At 39.4% G+C, this 20,378-nt stretch overlaps 1 protein-coding gene across 1 annotated transcript in view; it reads right to left on the reverse strand.

Annotated features, from left to right (window-relative positions):
* LOC124278444 (vitamin K-dependent gamma-carboxylase-like) overlaps positions 1–17,210 on the reverse strand; it is an 81,822-nt gene extending 64,612 nt beyond the window's left edge. The window contains exon 1 of the mRNA XM_046714147.1: positions 17,097–17,210. The gene's annotated coding sequence lies outside the window, so the exon portion shown is untranslated. The remainder of the gene's footprint in view (positions 1–17,096) is intronic.
* Between the last annotated feature and the right edge of the window lie 3,168 nt (positions 17,211–20,378).

The raw sequence follows: 20,378 nt of genomic DNA on the forward strand, positions 1-20,378 counted from the left end.
GGAGACAATCACTGCTTCTGCATCATGTTTAGGCTGAGGTTGATGACATGCCTTTGCCATGGGATCACCATGACATTGAATGACACAGACTGACATTCAATGGATGAAAACGTTGATTTTTGCCCAGTGACCTTACACATATTTGTCTAATCAATATGAGCCCAAGGTCATTCAAGACAGCAGCGAGGAAAGCAAGGTATATCTAGCACATGCAAAACTCAAAAAGAAAAATACAATCAGGACTTACATGCTATCCTGACATCTATCAAAACTAATAAATAGTATTAGTTGTTTTACTGCCATCCTTATACTGCATCCCCCCTCTGGATCCGCCTATGCTGTAAGCACAGAAATAAAACTAATTGTTTCCTATATAAATGAATGTTAAGCATTAATTGTACTGTCTAATGTCTGATTCATCACATGTTCAGTTTATATACGGTAGTTGTTTAAACAGTTGTAATGATCAGAGTGATATTAGTGGCTGGCATTTAGCGTACAGCACGTTCTCTAATATAGGCCGTCAACATGGCTATGGCACTGACACTGATCACTAAAGTAGGAGTGACACAAGGTTGGGCACTCAGGTAGCATTTTTGATCCACATTCTGTCAGTCTTTCAATCATCTGCTGTTAAGCACCATGACGTGAATGCAATCCCTGTCATGATATTAAAGACCAATGAAGAATATTTTTTAAATCTGTCAAATCATAAATCTCCCTGCACTACATTCACACTTGTCAAAAACCAACGTTTCTTCACATAGTAACCATGGTAACTCATCTTAGATTTATACACACAACAGGACTTAAAACATCATCAGTTGTGCATCAAGAGGCAGGATTCAGAGGGTTGAATCCTGTCTGTCTCATAGTCACTGAACTACTGAATTACTACCGCATTAATTCCTATATGAGGAAAATCTGGACTTTTCTCGGGTTTAGGCTCACAACTAACTGGGGGCTCCTTTTCGATTTAAATGGAGTTAGTAGTTTTTATACATGCAGTATATATTCAGGGACTAAGCTTATTCTACATGGTCTAGGTTGAATCCTGTCCTCCTGTCCGATTAAAAGATGTTCATTTGAAAGAACCTGAATAACCTTAGATCCCAAAATACTGACACACAAAAACTTTCTTCACACTGACATTTTTCCATTCTTCATTTCTTGACACACAAGAACACTAGGTGGCAAGGCCAGTTGGGTTCCATTTCTTTTCTCCACACTGCCATTAGAACTTTTCTCCTTCTTAACCAACCTTATCACTTGTGAATTTGAAGAATTGACACTTGGTGCATTTGTTTGATAAACTATTACACTTCCACACAACACAATGCCCCTTTGAATATCTTCAGTACACCCAGAATTTCAGAAAATTGCTTCAATGTCATGTACATGGATGACCATAAACAAAGAGAAATGGCGTATCTCTCTACTCTGCCCTCACACTGACTGACTGACTGAGTTTGGTTTTACGCCGCTTTTAGCAATATTCCAGCAATATCACGGCGGGGGACACCAGAAATGGGCTTCACACATTGTACCCATGTGGGGATTCGAACCCAGGTCTTCGGCGTGACGAGCCAACGCTTTAACCACTAGGCTACCCCACCGCCCCACTCTGCCCTCACAGCTATAGCTTGACTTATTGAAAGTAATTACAATATGAATATGTGCTGGCAGTGGAATCAGGGCAGTTTGTTCTTTTAAGATAACAATGAGAACATATCTGACTGTTTGGGTTTTAAAATATGCAATATGAATGATAAATTAACATGTTTCAAAAATATTTCACAACAGCCGTAGTGCTGAGATCAGTTTGTGGAATGGGACCCACACCCTTATGTTCTTCACAGATGCTTAAAAAGGCCAAAAAACATTAATTATTTGATTTTCATACCTACCTGTCGAGTAACCAAACAGCCTGCCTTCCATCAGTTTATTGTCCAAGAATGCTCAGAGGAAGACAACTGCCTCAGACGGTGCCCTACTTCTTTACTGTCAATTAAGAAATTATCGGAAAAGGGTAAAGTGACTAGTGAAATTGACCATTGGCTCTTGCTCCTGATTCAGGCTTGGAGGAGCGGCTTTCAACTTGACATATATCCTTAACAAACACTATGCAACTTGAACAGAAAGATTAATCATCTAAACCTCGGTATATATCAAGTTTCTGTGTATGATTTGTGATTTTACTTGAGAAACAGCAAAACAAGGTAAACACAAGGCTCTCAGCTATCTCGGGCTCATGTCCAGAATGTCTGGTATTGTGTAAACACATATAGGATAGTGCAATTCTGACACACATGAGGTTAAATGATTTGGAAACCTTTAACATGTTTAAGCAGTGACACAAGGGCCTCTGATCCTACACCCTTGTCTGCCTGTTCAATATTAGGATCTGCCAACCAGTGACAACAGGCATAGCTCACAAGTTTCTGTCCAAGGATCAGTGTATCCTTCACACAGCAACTGTCTGTCCAGCGGTCAGACAATCTGTGACAAAAGGCATCCTTCACACAGCAACTGTCTGTCCAGAGGTCAGACAATCTGTGACAAAAGGCATCCTTCACACAGCAACTGTCTGTCCAGAGGTCAGACAATCTGTGACAAAAGGCATCCTTCACACAGCAACTGTCTGTCCAGAGGTCAGACAATCTGTGACAAAAAGCATCCTTCACACAGCAACTGTCTGTCCAGAGGTCAGACAATCTGTGACAAAAGGCATCCTTCACACAGCAACTGTCTGTCCAGAGGTCAGACAATCTGTGACAAAAGGCATCCTTCACACAGCAACTGTCTGTCCAGAGGTCAGACAATCTGTGACAAAAGGCATCCTTCACACAGCAACTGTCTGTCCAGAGGTCAGACAATCGGTGACAAAAGGCATCCTTCACACAGCAACTCTCTGTCCAGAGGTCAGACAATCTGTGACAAAAGGCATCCTTCATACAGCAACTGTCTATCTGTGACAAAAGGCATCCTTACACCATCTTACCATAGGTTTGTGATAACATTGTTAGTCTGGGCAAGAACTACAACATTTGTATTTCTGACATTGCTTTTAGGAAAAGGTCCTATTGATGTTATTTCAACAACCCTAAAAAGCAGATTCCATGCAAGGTCATTCTGAAATAAATCTGAATAGATTTACCAGTCAATTTCCCCTGTATCTCACGGAACTCTTTGAAGCTGTGAATCAGAGTCATTCCCCACTTGGCTTCAGGCAACATGGGCAGATATTATCAATCAAAAAATCTCTCTGCTGTGGGATCTCTACATGCATGCCTACCACCATTTCATCTCCAGGTTCTTTGAATCCAAATTCTGCTCTTAACATTGTACCACTGATGTCATGATGAAGCTTCAGTCTGTAATATGTCAAAGGGTTGGAAGCATGTTGACATAGACAATCATGTATATTGATAACATCTATATGTCATTAACACTGTCTGTACATCCCACTAAATATAGGATTTATGCTGAAGAATTCATAACATCCATATAACTAATCTTCTTAATGTTCCCACAGCTATTGCCACAGGAATGTGATTAAGAATAAATGACCTGCTGTAGAATTCTTTGATGTATCAGTTCGACAATATTATCGTTGATGTTCAAAACCATGAGTAATTTCTATCATTCCAACCAATGCCGCATAAACACGCTTAATGTCGCCAATAATCATACCTTTGATTGCCAGTCAACGATGAATGTATTTGCTGACCAGAAACCATTGTTGAGGAAAGTGATTTCATATATTACATGCTTGGAATAAATTCCAATAACATTTGGTTCAGGAACACCAATTAAGTTGAAACTGTTATAATTGAAAATGATTAAAATACATGTAAATACTCTCAATGGCCCAAAGGCAGTCATTGATAATCATTAAGAAAAAACTGTGTATTTGTGCAAAGTATCTTTTTATCAGAATAAATGAATATTTCAGTAAACATTAAAAAATAGATTAATGGGACCCTTATTGACCAAATCTGGAATGTTCCTGGAATTGTTGCAGCAAAAGGTATGCAATATTACTTCAGGTCAAATCAATTCAGTGCAGGCAATGGAAGATCGAAGTGAAATGAAAGCTGGTCTTCAGCCTGAGCGAATCCTTTCACAATTGCGTCTCAAGGAAATCAGGCGGTTCAATACCTACACCTTTAAGTGTTTTCACTTGAATTTTCAGGCTTCCATGTTACTTTTAATATCCTTTTTCTTGAGTGGTTTTAGTGCATGTATTTTCCAGATAGTGAGTTTGGTTTGAGCGAAGACTTTAAACACGACCGTTTGTACTTTTTACAAGCTATTTCTTCACCATGGCCAATGATGCTACAGAATTGAACATTTTATCACCAGGCTTTCAGCACACTTGATGGAATGTATAAATTTTGTTTCGATGGAAATTTATCTTGCTTAAACGATTCGATAAATTATATTTGTATTTCACGCTGCAAATACATCGTTTTGACGATCAGCTAGGGTAGTCTCTATGTCCAATTAAGTTTTCATCTAACAATCAAGCTTTAGGGCACAAATGTTGCAATTCTGACTGTCTTGCTTAAAAGTAGGGTCTTCCACTATACACATTACAAGCAGCGTAACAATTACATTCACCAATATTACACAAACTTTTGTCTTTTTGTGGTCGCCTTTAGGTTATGTAACCGCAAACACAACACATTTAATTTACATATTTATCTTATTGTTAATTCTATACTTAGGCCAGACCAAATCATTTACACAAGAGTAGGTGTTTTGTTTGTTGATAATTGTAGTTGACCCATTGGACCGGGCTCTTGACACATCGAAAATGTCCACATAGGAACAGTTTGTGAATCCAAATAAACCACATGAACCTTGAAATAATGTTGATGTTTTTCCCCAGCTAACTGATAGTGGTTTGAAAATAATCATCAAGTCTAGATCAGATAATCCAGTGATTGACGTCATCAGCATCATTCTATGGAATCTGGACATGTATCAACCAATCTACTGGCCATTCTCAGGGCTACAGATAAGGGGCGTACAGGCGTAATGTACGCCTCAAAATCAATTAAGTATGACACAATATAAGATTTCAAGAGTATCGTGTACGCACATAAATACCTTCGTACGTCTAACAATTAATTTCCGTGCGTATCGTGCAAATGGAAATCTATTTCGGATAAATACTTGTCAAGAGTTTCTTTGCGAAACAGGATTTGACACATAAGGAAACCCCGACAGTAGGAATCCCTTGCGTTGCCATGCAACGATATGCATCACTATTTTTCGATTGGCTAAAAACTACACTGTTCCTATTTATATCCAGTCGGACCTGACATTTCGCGCATCACACAGTCGCTCAGTTATTTCTCACGCGTCTTCAAATACAAATACATGGTTGGAAATAGTGATCGATGAATTGTCTAAACAAACCACATCAACTCGCTCACACAAAAACATGTCAGTACTCCTTCACAATTCTTAGTACACCTCCACTTGCAATATGATGTGTAAGTACACTCACACCACCAAAAGTTATCTGGAGCCCTGCATTCTGAAAATCTTTTTCAACAACCAAACCTGATGCCACAACAGCTGAATATACAAAATCTAGGAAACATATCAACCACAACATGTTTTATGCAAGACATTACTGGTGTCAACTGACATATTGCTAAAAGCAGCATAAACCCATACTCACTCTCTCACTTGGGCCACAGAAATCCTGTAAATGAATCAATGTACGTACTGGGAATCAGTAGATTTGAGTGTATCATGTATATAACTAACCATAGCGTGCCTAAGAAACAACCTCTCTTGCACTACAGGACATTACCCTCCAATATGTCTCCACATACAGCATTCTGTGACACTGATGAACTTAATACTCCCATAACCATTGTTGTGATGTTGTTCACATCCCAATGTGAGAAAAACAACTGACAATTTTATTTAGTTATGCCATTCTGGGAGCTGCGATGTAATATTTTTTTCTTGACAAATGAAATGTAAAACTGGTATGTTTTGGCAGGTGTAGAAAAACAGACTGCTTGGGAAATGGCAGGCTTGAGTTAAGAAAATGCCAGGATAGTAGCTTAATGTTTAATGTAGTTATGGCCTTTGCTTGCCACATCTGGCTTCCATGTTGGAGATGTTTTTATCTCATTTACTGTAACAACTTGTTTTTTACTTGACATGTCAAACACTAATGCTAGATTACATTATTTTACAAAGGCCAAAAAAGATGAAGCTAAATTGGTTTTAATTGTATACATTTTGGATTAGATGGAGGGGGACGGGGGGAGACATTTAAAGTTCAATAAAGTACATGTGCAGGGAATGAAGTCATCAGACAGAAAGCTGAAATATGTGTCAAGTATGCACAGCTGTACAGAAAACTCCATTAACACTGCATTATATTCCCCATACCAATGTCTTCAGAAGCAATATATTGGTCTCTTGAATTTAATAATGATCAAATCTTACAGTACATTACAACATTTCATTATGTCACAGGAACCTCATATGTCCTCACCCTTGAAATATACCACTGAAGGTCTCCAAGCATCCAAGTGTTTTAAGTCAAGGTCACTCCCTAATAAGAAGACTTATCATCCAACACTGTGTTCCACTGGTGATATTGCTTGTGCGATATCAAACAATATCTGCTAGGAGATATCGTTCTGACAGTAGATTTTGTACAATACCCTGACAATGCTATGACATCATAAACTTGATGATGTCACAATGCTATGACATGAATGCACTGTACATCTAATGTTCAGATGTACATTTTTCATTGAAAACTAATGAGGAGTGATTTTCTTTATGATAAATCGAATCTCACCCTTATGTCTTCTGATATCAAATATATCAACACTTCTTGATAAAAGTAAAAATATCCTTGGCAAAACCTCAGATATTAGTAACTTTGTCAACTCGTATTGATATAATTGATATCAGTAGACACATGGGTGAGATTCTCTATATATATGGTTCACAACTTTGATCAGACTTACAATAACTAAAGATATTAACCGTGTCAGCTGTGAAGCTGACAAGGTAAGGATGTAATCTGTGGGATAACTCCACATCCTGCTACACTTAAAACATGTCAAGTCTGGCTCCTACAAAATTTCCATTACAATTCAATTGTTAAATGATGTTTAGAAAAAGAGAAAACATAAAATACCAATTATGCCCATTCTACTTCTTCCACTGAAAAGGAAACTATTTTCCTTGAAACAAATAATCCATGACGAGGCCAATTCAGTGATGACCTTTTTCTGACAAAAACCTTAATAGATAAAGTATCAGAAACGAGTCACTCCTGGATTCAAAAAATGAGTTAAAATCAATTATCTGACATCATCTGGCCCAGCTATCACATAAACATCACACAAGCGTGATAGGTATCATGGGGTCGGCACTCTGCATTACGCCAAACAGATATTGTCTGGGAAATAGCTTAAATAATTGATTTCTTTCTATTTCAAAGGAACATGCTCCGCAATCAACAGAAACATCATGGCAATAGTTAATTTACTTAGTCGATTGTAAGGCGAAGCGAAATGTATGTTTTGGAGGTCTGCTGCTGACGGGATTGTTTGTCGACTCATTTGAAGAGACGCAAGAAAAGAAAAACATTCCCATAGAGTCAGGTTATCATGTCCGAGCCTGATTTATAGAGATACATCGACACTGGATTTGAAAATGATGCTGAAACTTCTGAGTGCTGACCGAGTCAAAGAAGATCATCTTAGTGTTACAGCTACTTAAGTGCTGAATGTAAGTAGTGTCTACAAATTTGGGCATCAGTATTAAAGGTCATTAGAGGCAGAAAGTGAGTGAGAGTGGCGTAACTGTAAAACTGTGTCAAACATATTTCAGTTACTTCACACCATACCAGCTTGATGAGTGAGTGGTGCCTGAAGTGAAGCAGGTCTTGGACCTTTCTCCCTTTGGTGAAATCCATCCTGACAGAATTAGAAACATAATCACATCAAACTTGACCTCAAACCATGATCATAGATTTCTGGGATCTCTGATGCAACTGTGCACAGCAAAATGTGGACTCGGTCACCAGTGTCTCCTGAGGACTAACTGAATCAGTGAATGCTTCAGCTGTGTTTTTTCCGAGCAATATTGCAACTGAATAATGGAAGCAGTAACATTCAAACCTTGATTAGACCAACCTGTGGTCAATAATGCAGTTCAGGGTCCATACATTAAGGTAGGGTGACACAAAAGAGAGGTCATATTTCCAACCACCACTCATAATCAGCAGCCATAGTGACCAACCGATCCTCATGCTAGTAGTCTACAGGATGCTTAAGTATTTGTGATATTTGACTTTGAGAATGAAGCTAAAAGCAATGGCTGACAGCAGTCTGACCATGCTGAACTGGAACTAAAGCACTTTCTTCATGTTCTTGCTTTGTCAAGTACTTTTTTCACTGCATATCAGTAAACAGGTCTCCAGATAAGGGCCGTTTGGTGTATGTACGGATAAATATTATGCACGATACGGTAGGAAATAATTTAGAAAACGTAGAAGATATGCACCACGGCAACGGTGTACGGTCTTAGAATCATTTACAGACGTATTTTTCTGAAAAATTATTGTTTTATTGTTTTTTTACCTTTTTACTTAAGCATAGCAATGTTGTGGTGCATATATGAAATGAATCACAAGATTACTGATACTCCATTAAATTCCATTCAGTACTCTAAATGTACTCTTAAGGTTTTCCAGTACTCCAGTATTGGAAAAAAGGAGTACGTACTCCTGATGTTGAAAAATTATCTGGAGCCGTGAGTAAAGATTTGGGACTTAAGAAATCACTATCCCCTCCCTTCTCTTCCTCCAACAACATTAAAAAAACAACTTCACTTGGCCCTTACTAACAATCTTAAGTCAAACTAAACATACAGCATGTAAGAATGTAACCTGGGATGACTGATTTATTTTTCCAGTTCTAAAATTTCTATTCTAAATGCACCAACTCTCCCAGTATTGCCCCAGGAAATAGCCCACACTGGTCCACATCCTAGATCCTATTTACACATGCAAGTTCCTGTATATAAGCGGCCATGTTTTTACCATTCACTCTGTGTACACGTGTCTTTTCTAGGTTAACATGACCCTGTTTGTGTAACTGATGAATTAACACACGAAGGACGAGTTCAGTTCAAGTTAAGGAGGGACCTGCATGTATCCCCACGTCTGTTCAATTCTTGCTCTCTCTACCTGACACTCAACATTGTAGACCCCTCAAGGGAATGCTGAATTAAACATGCAGCGCAACCCTGCAGAGAGGCAATAAATCACCCACGTCCCACAGGGATGGATGTAATAAAGTTATATGCCCAATGCATCATCTGCTGCAGCTAATGGCATGTCTCCCCAAAGCATCTCTTGAAGAGGACTTCCATGTTCTCGGAACTCTGGGGGTGGGGGTTGTCATTGCTTGTTATCAAGGACGGATCAGTGTATTCAGGCAGTAGAGGCTATGACTTACTTGAGGGAGGAACATGGATGTTGAAGAGGTTTCTGTGTACTGCTACAAGTCTTCAGGTAGAACATGCAGTTAATTAGCACAGTGATGCTGGACTGGTCCGAGCTGTCAACGTTCCTGCCATCACAAATAACATTACACACGGACGTCTGTACAGCACACAGGTCACAAATAACTCAAGTTAAACAAGTTAAGAGTTTCTGGGGATTTGTTCCTGGCCTAATGCACATAGCTTACGTACAGTCTCCATAGGCAAGGGACTGTGTTTGAAATATGTCTCCGTTCTCTCAGCAGTTAATAAGTAGGATGAGATGGTACTGTGACTGTTAACCTTCGTGCACAACACTGGCAGTTCAGGTTGTATTCTCCCCAGGGAGTTGAGAATGCAAATCTAGTGCACACTGATCCAGTGACCAGTGAATACCGCAAAATATATAACAGATGATTATTGCTATTAATCATACAAGGTTTCAAGTGGGGACAACTCTTGATGCAATTGTGTCATTGAATTTGACTTACTGGGGATAGTCTGTGACACATTCATGGCTATTGCTCTTTCATCACTGCATCACTAGCCAACACACACAAAATAAAACTCTCTATGTGAGCACTGGACAGTGTAGAAATATCAGGTAACACCCCACATAGCTGCAGCCATGAAGGGCCAAGCTAGAGGTTTGAGTGAGTGAGTGAGTGAGTGAGTGAGTGAGTGAGTGAGTGAGTGAGTGAGTGAGTGAGTGAGTGAGTGAGTGAGTGAGTGAGTGAGTGAGTGAGTGAGTGAGTGAGTGAGTGAGTGAGTGAGTTGAGGTTTTACGCCACTTTTAGCATTATCCCAACAATATCATGGCTTAACATTCTCCAACTATGGCTAGAAGGACAAAATAACTGTCTGAAAACAGATCAGATCCACTTCCTTAAGGTAATTGAACTCCTATGACTTTTGTAACTCCCATTCCATTCCACAAAGTGATCTAAGCCCTACGATTTTCACAAGTGTGTGTCCCTGTTTATGAGCCATGATTGCCTTCACACTATGATCGTTTTGTGTTATCATCATGCATGCAGACTTTGTTTCCATCAATAAATAAACACCTCAAAATGTCATTCAAGTTGATTTCACCTAAAAAATACCAACTATCGGCTTTCTTTGCATCATTACACAGCTGACTAAAACCAGCTATTCTTGCAAATCCGAACAGGTAAAAATTTCATAAATGTAATTTTGATAATTGTACCTTAGAATTCATCTGGTACTGAGATGGTGACATGACAAGAATGGCAAATTAAATCCATAGTAAATGACAACTGTCATTAAATAATTGAGTCTGGACCAGACAATTCAGCTGATCCTGTGAGCAGGAATCAACGTACGACGACACACAAACAATGAAGTCACCAAGCCTCACCATCCAATCCATCAAGTTACTTCTCATGACCAGGGTGCTGTGGACCAATTCTTAAACAGAAGCATAGATTTCAGGGACAGAAACCTTCAAAATTTCCAACTAGACCACCGGACCAGTGAGCAAGTGGTGAGTGGACTATAATTAGTGGTCCTGTCTGTACTTCACTGGTCTAAAGGAACATTTGTAGAATTACTTAACTATCAATACAAAATTCACTTGCCAACAGGACCACTGCAAATGATCATTTAGTGGTCCTGACAAATTTTTACTAGACAGGGACCATAGGATCAGCATACATTTTGCACACTGAGATTTAAACAAAATCAGCACTATCAAATATTCATCTTGGAAATGGACCCAGGACTAAATAATCAGCAGTCAGTCATAAGTATACTGGCTCACTGTATGAGCATCAATATGTTGGACTCTGGGTTCACTTCGGTAAACAGAAAGGCTGCTAATCAGAGTTCCCTCAGGGTAAAAGATATTGGTTACATTTTGATCAATTATTGCCAATGAGAAACATGATCTAGCTGCTAGGTTACAAACCTAGAATCATCTATTTATCCTTTTTCAATTTTTGTGAAGCAGTCCTTGGTAATTAACATCATAACAATGAATTTTGAAAATATTTGAAGATGATCTTATTATCTGACACAAAAGTCTTTAGTGTTGTGTGTTTGTTGTCATGCCCAACTCAGCATATTTGAGCTATAGAGCGATAGGCTGTAAATAATCACGTTGACATGAAATAAATGAGGGGGCGTTGGGGTTGCCTAGTGGTTAAACTAGCATTTACTTGTCACGCAGAAGGTCCAGGTTTGATTCCCCACATGGGTACAATGTGTGAAGGCCATTTCTGGTGTTGCCCACCATGATATTGCTGGAATATTGCTAAAAGCAGCGTAAAATCATCCCACTCACTCACTGAAACAAACCAACGATTGATAGTCTGTGCACCAATCCATGTCCGAGGGTTATGCTGACTCAATGGCAACAATGTCACTTAGCCTCATCAATTCTGCCATGCTGTCCAGAGGAGTAGTGAAAACCATACTTCACTCATGGTCTGAGATTTTAGAAAGTCTTGTTTTAAAGAGACAAAAGGCTCATCATGATTACATTTTCTGTCAGTTGTTTTCAATTCCAATTTGTAGCAATACTGAGTGAGTGAGATCTGATTGAGAGTTTGGTACTCAATGCTGTACAAGCAATATCATAATTAGAATTTAGATCATCGCTGGCCCTTGGCACAATTTTCTAGTCTCTGGCTAGCAAGCTAACGGTACCTCCTCCGTGGTGTAGTGGTTAGAGCGTCCGCCCGGAGAGCGGAAGGTCGCGGGTTCGATCCCCGACCGCGTCATACCCAAAAACGTTAAAATATGGTACTTGTTGGTCCCTGCCTGGCGCTCGGCATTAATGGGTACAACAAGGACTGGTCCGCTCAAAGTCAGTATAATGTGTCTGAGTGGGGTATTCATGCTTCACTGCGGCAGGGTATCTCAGTGGGCTAGCACTATAAAACCAGCTTCAGTCTGGGCTAGTACAAGCAGCCGCACATACACATTCACACGCATGCACGTCGTCATATGAGCGAAATATTCTCAAGCACGACGTTAAACCCAATTTCACCTCACCTCACCTAGCAAGCTAACGTAAATTCTGAGCATACCTATTAGTAGGTAAAACCACACTCCTATGAACCAATGTGGAAAATACCCCGCAGCTCCAACAGACCTACAAACAGAATTCACACTTGACAAATAATCAGTAATTCTGCGTAGATCTTCATATGATCTCCAGAAATAGAATTCCATAACATGATCATGACAAGGCTATATAGCTCACAGCATCCTCCCATGACTTATGATGTCTGATCAGAGACGATACGGATATATTACATAAACAAAGACATATTGTCATGTTGCCTAGCAACACCAAAGGTTGACCCTTTACACAGACTCCAATATTCTGTGAGTATTACAACTATCATCATCGCTGCTGGCTGTATACATGTTGGAGTACCTGCGACTTCCTGGTTAACCTAACGCTACAACCTCCGGACCCACCATGAGAAGAAATCAATGTATTATATCTAAATATGACAAAATTTGCCATGGATCAATACTATACGACCTGTTACTGGTGAAAGCTAAAACCCAAGACAACAATCAGTGATCAATTCAGCAGAGAGGTCATTGCTGATGATTACAAAATAACAGTATTCCGTGTGTTCCAAATGGAATCTCGACTCGCTCTTAAGTTCAATGTAATTATTTCTATTCCTGGTCACCAGGCTGATAGTTACAGTGTTAATAGATTTGAAATTGACGACTGGAGGGGAGCACAGTTTACTGGGGTTATTTTGATGACTCTGCTATACATGGCATTGGTGGATGATCCAAGTGAATCATGATCTGACATTTACTGGCCATAATTGGAGGAGCTGAACCAGGCAGATGGACTGGTTTACCATTACACTTTCCTGTTGTGTTTGGAGAGGAGATGGATAATCTCAATGTATACGTTATTCTTGAGAATAACAGATGTGTGAATGTACGTGTTTGTTATAATGCCATGCTGAATAATATTTCAGTAATAATGGTGCATGTTAGGTTAGTTTAGAAAAAGACAAAACACACAGTGTGATGATGATCACAATCCAATGAACATGAACAAAACAGAACTTTTATTATGCTCAGGCCGGGACACTCGGCATAAGAGGTACAAATATACAGTTGAGAATACATGGGATGGTTTACAAGGAAGATTGTACAGTTTTCATGATAGTACTACAATATATACACAGTTTTTTTAAAACACTAATTCGTTTACAGTTAAACAATTCATTAAATCTTACCACATTGGTCTTTTTTTAACATAATGGTTTGGGATATAAGTTTTCCAATGATGTTAGAAGAAAGGGCAGAGAAAAATTTAATGAAATTCCTTGCCAACATCACATGTGTCGCAGAGGTTACACATTCTTTCTTCAGGTGGAATTTGGTGCCACCTACCTACTTCTACAGGTAAACAATGGCAGGAAGTTCTAAACAAGAGAGATTTAGGAGCCAAGGAGAAAGGGATATATGTGAAATATTTTTCAAGGACAAGTTCAGTTTTGAACACGCGATATGTGGTACCCTCAGAAGAATTTGTAATCTCTGAGCTGCATCAGAGGTTTTATTCAAACCAACAAACATAAGATCCTGTCATGACTAAGGGAGGCAACTCTGCAGAGTAAACACGTGGCATCTCCACCCTCTGACATTGTTAATGTTAACACTTCAAAGGTAATTTATTTAGATTCGCTAAATACAGAAAATTTATTGCAGTGAAAGCGTTTTGAGGTTTTAATTAAATTACTGGTAACAATTACAAGTAACTAATACTAAACCACCTGTAGAACAATACACACTGACAACCAGAAGAAATAACACCCACCAGCCAGCAGAATAATCTGCCACCATTAACGATCGCACACTAATCAGGAATGAGACCAAATCAGGATCATATCTGGTAGAGATTTAATTACAACTGATCTGGACACAAACTGTGCTTCGGCTGTTTGCAGCATGCGACAAATCATGATGAATTCGTATCACAATGAGATTCAGCTCAAGACGTCCTAAAACAATCTTCTGTATGCTGATCAGATATCTCCTTTCTTCAACAATGGATTCCACCTTCATCTGACATTGCGCCATTGTAAATTAATTACTATAGTTTTTCTTCATTGCAGGTCTTTGAAAAAGCAGGTATTATCTTGAGCTTGTTAGCTTTGATAAAATTAAATCTTACAATTTATTTGGTATTTTTCCTATTTTTTAGATTCTCAGCTGTCAAAGCTTTTCCGGGAGGGATTTAATGAACTTTAGCTTGTTCATTTTCATCTTCACCGTCGATAAACCTACATGAGGTTATGTAAAATCTTCAAGAGAGAATGTAGAAAATTCCAAAACAACCTAAATATACTATACTTTCAAACCTTGTTAAACCAGATATGATGGTAATGTATCATCTACAGTCAAACCTTGTTAAACCAGATATGATGGTAATGTATCATCTACAGTCAAACCTTGTTAAACCAGATATGATGGTAATGTATCATCTACAGTCAAACCTTGTTAAACCAGATATGATGGTAATGTATCATCTACAGTCAAACCTTGTTAAACCAGATATGATGGTAATGTACCATCTAGTCAAACCTTGTTAAACCAGATATGATGGTAATGTATCATCTACAGTCAAACCTTGTTAAAAGAGATATGATAGTAATGTACCATCTACAGTCAAACCTTGTTAAACCAGATATGATAGTAATGTACCATCTACAGTCAAACTGTGTCAAACCAAACATCAACATGGAAAAGGAACAATCTACAGTCACCTTGTTAAACCAGATATACACATAATTATGTACTGGTACCAGTTGGTCAAACCTTGTTAAACCAGACATTATGAAGACAACCGATGAGTTACAGTCGAATGTTGCTGAACCAGATATTAGTTTCTGTCAAAATACCATCAATTGCAAAAAAAAATCATAATTAGCAACAATGCTTGCTTTCTTAAGACTATTAATCAGAAAGTTGACTGTTTGAAAGCAACACTAATTAATTTGTGATGTCAGTAGTTAATTGTCTGTTTACAGTGTTACTGATAAAGCAACCGGACCTACACAACAGTTACATCGTGTGATCACTAAACCATATGGCCTCATCAGCAGGATCAAGGCTGCTGCCTTAGAGTCCAGCAAACAGATCAGCTGGGTCTCTGAACAGAGCTGATCTTCTCCCTTCTCCAGGTGGTACAGGATTGACATGATATTTTTGAAAATTTAAAAAGCCAGATCAGGAAGCAAATTTCTTCACCAAATAATCAATTTACACTTCATCATGATTGTAATTTGTTCAGGTAGCAGAGTTAACTGACCAACTAGGGAAGGTTAAGGCGGATCCAGGAATTTTCAAAGGGGGGTGGGGTGGGGGGTGCTGCATGTGTTCCGCCAATGCAAAACATTAACTTCAATGTGGTCTTTAGTCCCCCCACCCCCACCCCCCCGATGAACCAATGTTCTAGTTCTGTGTGAACCAACTACATCTCAAGTTCTGTAATAATTAAAATTTCCTGTGAATGTGATCGGACAAATTGCTCACATATTGCTTTCCCAGTTGAAATACTTGTCTACTTACCCCTTACTACTACTACTACTGCTAATAATAATGATTTGTATAGCCCTTGTTTCCACCATATGGTGCTCAACGACCCTTTGAGAAAGAGTCTTGAATAGGAGAAAACACCAAGAGTTGGAAATAATAGCAGTGTACACAGTAATCTTAGAGTAGCTTTGAGAAGGCAATTGGGAAAAGATGAGTTTTTAATGCAGTTTCGAATATTGAGATAGAATCCACCAGCAATCTCAAGAATTCAAAATGTTAGAAGAGCTCTATTTGGTACATTTGGATACACCACAATAGCTTTGATAGAGTTACATAATTGGCACACTTCTATGAAAATTGCAAGTGGATGAATCCAAAGAATACTGAATATGAAAGCCACTTTAAAAATGATGCTTAGGCATTTCTGGTAAATAGCTCGATAATGCTGATTGCAACACCAACTTCTTGATGTTTGCTAAGCCACAATTTGAAAAGTATACACAACAATAACACGCTAGAGTATTAGGCTGTGTTTCAGTCTTGTCGTGACTATAAGCGTAATAACTGACTGGAAATGTCATAATTGTACGTATCTTAAAATTCTTTATAAATATAATTTATATAATTGTTGAAGATAGTTGTAGTTTAAGTATTTGTCATTAACCACGAGCCAGAAAGTAAACCCTCGGAGGAAAACTTCCACGCTGACCGAGAAGAAAGTTCGTATCAATAGTAATCAATCCAGCACTGTCTGACTACAGATAATCGATGACATCGATTAATTATCCTAACATCCGTCCAAAACCCTAACTGACATAGCTGGGGGATAAATCCCATAGCAGCCAGTCCCGCCATATCGAATACGCTGTCGACACTAAAGTTGTAAACAAAGTGCAACTCTGTGACAGACGAGACTCGGTCCACACGGCCGAGTTGGAAAACAACACAGTTCACGGTCAGGATGGTGTCTGCCAAATCCGTTCAACATCCATACTGGAAACATATCTACTCACCTTAAACCTTGTACAGTTTGTGTGACACGCTGAACGAAGTTGAGTATCCTTCGCGTTCAGATGTCTCCTCTCCACAACTTGCTTCCTATAACTGACCACGCGATCTGTGTTATTGGTTTTGTTGAACAGTGCGCATGCGCGGTAGTTTCAGGCGTGTAGTTCCAAGGAGTGGTAACGCGTCGAGGTGCTTTCACGCTCACTACAGTAGAGGATAATTGTTGTTTTACATGCTATGTTTAAATATTTACATAGAACGTGAGTATCGATTGTTTCTGCGTGACCCTCAGGACGTATTCTGATGTAATTCGGGTACAGTGTTTGGTTTTAATGTTGGTGCCATTAGCTGGAATGGAAAATGATATGATTGATAGCAAACGAGAGTTTCGTATCACCTAGTGGCTTAGTAATTAACACAGAGACAGACTGTGTTGCGTGAGGGGCAGATGGAACGAAGAAATGGCACCCCTGAGCTTTGGATTATATCCTGTCGTGGCATTTAGGCTCATTGTGGAATTATTGAATTTTGGCGTCGTGTTGTGTTCTTAGGTTTCGTGCCTCAAGGTATATTTAGATGGAACCGCGAACATAAAATCTCGGAGGCAGTCAAGGATTAGACAAAGTCCTGGATGATTCCGATGTTGGGTTGATTATGGAGGCTGGTACTTTGTTGTGCTAGTTCTACCGTTTTTTCCCAATCACTCACCGAGGACAATTTCTTTAGGCAACATTTTCCGAGCAAATTACATGGACTTTTTGTGGATATAGCGAACTCCCATTATAAAGGTAAATAAAAAATCAACGAGATAAGATAGAGATTCTGCCAACAAACTAAGAATATTTTTTCTACTCGACTATCAGGAGATTTCCCTACGCGACTATCAACGATCAGAAGGAATGATGCATGGTAATTTAGTCAAAATTGATAATAAAGTTCTGTTCTAAAAAGTATAAACTGTCATATATTACGAGACCAGAACATTTGGTTAGCGCTAAACAAATCTTCCCAAGATTAACACTTAGTCTGTGAGACTAGTTTTTGTAGTAACTCTATTAATGTTAAAAAGAAGAAACAGTAAGGTGGGCAGGAGCGTAGCAAGCCATGTTTTTGGTGTAAGTCCGATAGTTTGCAAAGCTTTATATTTAGATAGTATTGATGGCTTGCCCAACTTTTTAGCAAGAATCATGTGTAAGCCCGGGCTTTTTTTAATAGTGTTAGCTACGCCCCTGGTTGGAGATTCAGAACCTGGGAAAATCTAGAAATGTTACGGCTTTTGCATTACAGAGTGGGTAGAGTAGAATGGAACTTTTTATGGTTCAGGTGAGATGGACAACTATTTTCCCTTCATCTCCTTGTGGGTGAGTGAGTTAACATTATACGCCGCATTGGTATCAATTCACCAATATGATGTCTTTAGAACACACGTGTTTAAAGAACCCATGTACATAAATATAGTTAGCCGTATACTGACGCATTGGCATGCATTCACCCATATAACCACCATCTTTATATGATGTGTTTAGAACACACGTGTTTAAAGAACCCATGTACATAAATATAGTTAGCCATATACTGACGCGCCTACATCTCGGAGGTGACAATACTTGTGAGATGGATGTTTGCATTTTAAGAAGTGACCCCTGTAGAGGTGTTATGTTTGCTGTAACCGTCATCCCCCTGTCTGTCAGAATCTGTTCATTCGGATCTCGGAATCGTCGTGGGTATTATTGGTTTGTCCTCATGTGTGGCACCAAACCCGGAAACGTATGCGACCACTGTCACACAATGCCTGTCTGCCCCGCCATGGCATTACCAAAATACTGCCCTCAACGGAGATAAACCTAATACACTCACTCACTACTATTAATGTTCACGATGGAAAAGGGACGGTGGGGTAGCCTGATGTTAAAACGTTCGCTCGTCACGCTGAAGAGCCTGGTTCGATTCCCCACATGGGTACAATGTGTGAAGCCCACTTGTGGTGTCCCCCGCCGTGATAGTGCTGGAATATTGCTAAAAGCGGCGTAAAACTAAACTCACTCACTCACTCACTCACTATTAATGTTCACGATGGAAACGGGACGGTGGGATAGCTTAATGGTTCAAGCGCTCGCACGTCACGCCGACGATCCGGGTTTGATTCTCCACATGGGCATAATGTGTGAAGCCAATTTCTGGTGCCCCCACCCCCTTAAACAGACAGACAGACAGACAGACAGACAGACACCTCAAGATATTGCTAGAATATTGCTAAACGCGGTGTTAAACCAAACTTACTCTCCGGGAAGACTGCATCCTACAGATCGTTAAGCCAACACACGTTCCTATCGAGGCTCATCCTTCACACCGCCACCTAATCACACATCTCCATGGAACCGGGCGAAACAATAGAGCCTCGAGACATTGAGCGAAACATACATGATACTTCCCATATACTCTTGGGGCTGGTCTGTTTCGCAGTAACTTCGCCTTAGCGTCTAGAAGTCGCCGTCAGATCAGATGTACGGTCTTCTTTCGTCTAGACAGTACAGGAGAGTTTTCTTTCTTATTCGATTGGAGTGTTGAGTTATTGTCATAAAAAGATGACAAAATCTGAGTTTTAGAATTCAACATTTTATATGTGTTGTACGGATCACTGACGCCTTCCATAACCATTTTGTATCAATGCAATGGGTGAGTGAGTTGGTTTAAGACCGCTTTAAAACGTGTGGCAGTTAATTAGCAGTTAGTCTGTCATACAGACCCTGAAACAAATACATACAAATGTATATCCAAGAAAGCCCATGCAAGTCGAGATCACGTGGTCCAGATTTCCACAGTTTAACAGTGTGTCAGGCGTGATACCCGATTAGTGATTCAAATGGTAGATATTTACCACTTTGATTAAAATCAAGAGCACGGATATGGCGTTGACAGGCCATGACACACAAACAGGCATTCGAACCCACGATCATTTGTTCCTGGTACGCTCAAGGGACACAACTCTGAACAGCTAATTGCGACGACTTAGAAGACTGATCCACCCGTGCTTACCTGTCTTTGAAGAATAATTCAGATGACAATAACTTCACGGAAAAAGACAAATACACCCAATTAATGCGACAGTACCAAGCATTAAAAATCTTAGTCTACACACTGGATCGTGTTGTGACTTTAACATCCAGTCTAAGAAACTTTTTCATTTGCTTCATTATATTAACATCGCAATGTGCTGGAATTGGCCCGAAGGTGTTTTCATTAAGATGACGGTCCATGCTCCGCAATCTGTCTGTCTGGTGTCATCG

This window comes from Haliotis rubra, unplaced genomic scaffold (genome assembly GCF_003918875.1).
Source record: "Haliotis rubra isolate DU_JTF1 unplaced genomic scaffold, ASM391887v1 Scf237, whole genome shotgun sequence".
Taxonomy (NCBI): domain Eukaryota; kingdom Metazoa; phylum Mollusca; class Gastropoda; order Lepetellida; family Haliotidae; genus Haliotis; species Haliotis rubra.